This window comes from Mirounga leonina, unplaced genomic scaffold, assembly GCF_011800145.1.
Source record: "Mirounga leonina isolate KUSES-001 unplaced genomic scaffold, KU_Mleo_1.0 Mir_126, whole genome shotgun sequence".
In the NCBI taxonomy this organism is placed as follows: domain Eukaryota; kingdom Metazoa; phylum Chordata; class Mammalia; order Carnivora; family Phocidae; genus Mirounga; species Mirounga leonina.
Genome location: NW_023270314.1, coordinates 18,688,633 through 18,691,189, shown reverse-complemented (window position 1 = coordinate 18,691,189; position 2,557 = coordinate 18,688,633). Strand labels below are relative to the sequence as shown.

The window sequence follows — 2,557 nt, the reverse complement described above, 5'->3', positions numbered from 1 at the left end:
AAAATAAGAAAATTCAGAAGTTTTCTATATCACAGGCCATTTATGAATTTAGGCCTTAGAGCAACAAAGGCAGAAGTTGTTACCTATTTATTTTGAATAGCCAGTTATAAAAAGCAGTAGAAAACTTTCAGAGTAACTGACAAATATGTAAACCATTTCTATGTGTGTGTATGGATGGCTGACCATATACACACACACACACACACACACACACACATACATACATACACACACATACATAGAGAGAGAGAGAAGGAGAGAGAGGAGAGAGAACTGTAATTCTCCTAATGGTACTTGATACATTGTCCACACATCTGTTTGCCATAGAATCTTCAAGTGGGTATCTCTGAGTCTCTGTTTTGACATCTGCTCTCTAAGTGGCAATGTCTAGTCCTTTTAATTCTATCCTGAAGAAGGCAGGTACTATACTTTCATTTTGTTGCATCCTTCTAAATTGTATCAAGTTCTGTTCTGGCAAACAGACAGTTTGATGCCCTCAAACCTTGGTTTCAAGCATTGTTAGGCAGGGTCAAGTCTATTCTTTACTTAAGGGCTAGAGAGGCCTTATTTCTAAACACCTTTCTCAGGTTACAGTAGAATGCTGCGTTTGATGAGGTATCTCCACGTTGGCTACTCATGTGTCTGTATTCTCGCAACAATGTGATAACCTCCAGAATAAGCATTCTTCTCACTGCTCTTCTCTGCCCAGCCCCACAAGTTTGTCACGGTGCACACACAGGTTGGTATCCATTCAGAGCCTTGAAGGGGACCCTGTGCAGTGCTCTAGATCTGCTTATCTGTGCAACTCCTTCATCACTGATTTCCTTTCTTCCAAATTCTGGCAGAGTCAGCAGCCCCAGCCCCTGCGTATCTTCTAGATAAAGCAGATTCTTTAGGCTCTAATCCCTGTGTCACAGTTTGGGTGGTGACCCCCACAGAAAGCAAGGGTGAATGTGGAGGTCCCTTCTGAAGTTCCTTTCTCTCTAGCATCACAGCCCAGTGTTGTTTAATGTCTGATGAACGGGTGTTTCATATGTGCTTACTGTCTTGGCTTCTCGTTATTTAAGGCAGGACACATGTAAAACCTGCTACTCTGTCAAGGCTCCATATGAAGTTCCTTTCTACTTTTTTTTTTTTTTTTTTAAGATTTGCTTACTTAGTCTGGAAGAACCGGTTGGGGAGGGAGGAAGGTGGCAAGATGGTGTTGGAAAGCACTACGGTTTACGTGGACAACAGTGAGTATATGCAGAATGGGGGACTTCTTACCCACCCGGCTGCAGGCTCAACAAGACGCTGTCAACATAGTCTGTCACTCTAAGACCCGCAGCAACCCTGAGAACAACGTGGGCCTCATCACACTGGCCAATGACTGTGAAGTGCTGACCACACTCACCCGTGACACCGGCTGCATTCTTTCCAAGCTCCACACTGTCCAACCCAGGGGCAAGATCACCTTCTGCCCTGGCATTCGTGTGGCCCATCTGGCCCTGACGCAGCGACAGGGCAAGAAGCACAAGATGCGCATCATTGCCTTTGTGGGAAGCCCCGTGGAGGACAACAAGAAGGATCTGGTGAAACTGGCTAAATGTCTCAAGAAGGAAAAAGTAAATGTTGACATTATCAGTTTTGGGGAAGAGGAGGTGAACACAGAAAAGCTGATCTCCTTTGTAAACACATTGAATGGCAAAGATGGAACCAGTTCTCATCTGGTGACAGTGCCCCCTGGGCCCAGCTTGACCAATGCCCTCATCAGTTCTCCAATTCTGGCTGGTGAAGGTGGTGCCATGCTGGGTCTTGGTGCCAGTGACTTTGAATTCAGAGTGGATCCCAGTGCTGATCCTGAGCTGGCCCTAGTCCTCCGTGTCTCTATGGAAGAGCAGCGGCAGCGACAGGAGGAGGAGGCCTGGCAGGCAGCTGCAGCCTCTGCGGCTGAGGCGGGGATTGCTACAGCTGGAGCTGAAGACTCAGACAATGCTCTGCTGAAGATGACCATCAGCCAGCAGGAGTTTGGTCACACCGGGCTCCCTGACCTAAGCAGTATGACCGAGGAGGAGCAGATCACCTATGCCATGCAGATGTCCCTGCAGGGTGCAGAGTTTGGCCAGGCAGAATCAGCTGACATCGATGCCAGTTCTGCCATGGACACATCTGAGTCCGCCAAGGAGGAGGATGATTATGATGTGATGCAGGACCCCGAGTTCCTTCAGAGTGTGCTGGAGAGCCTTCTAGGCATGGATCCCAACAATGAAGCTATTCAAAATGCCATGGGGTCCCTGGCCTCTGAGGCCAATGGATGGCAAGAAGGACAAGAAGGAGGAGGACAAGAAATGAGACTGGGGGCAGGGGTGGCTGAGCTTGCTCAGGGGGCTGCATAACTTGGGCAGGATGTAGGGTTAGATATGTTATCTGTAACCAGGACAACCTAAATAAAGCTTGGCAACTTTTGTTTTAAAAAAATTTTTTTTGCTTACTTATTTTAGAGAGAGAGAGAGAGAGCACAGGGAGAGGGGCAGAGTGGCAGAGAAGGTCTTAAGCAGAGTCCATGCTCTTCGTGGAG

The 2,557-nt window shown here is 47.6% G+C and overlaps 1 pseudogene; it reads left to right on the top strand.

The window, feature by feature from the left end:
• Positions 1-1,198: 1,198 nt before the first annotated feature.
• Positions 1,199-2,331, top strand: LOC118008422 (annotated as a pseudogene).
• The last annotated feature ends 226 nt before the right edge of the window (positions 2,332-2,557 follow it).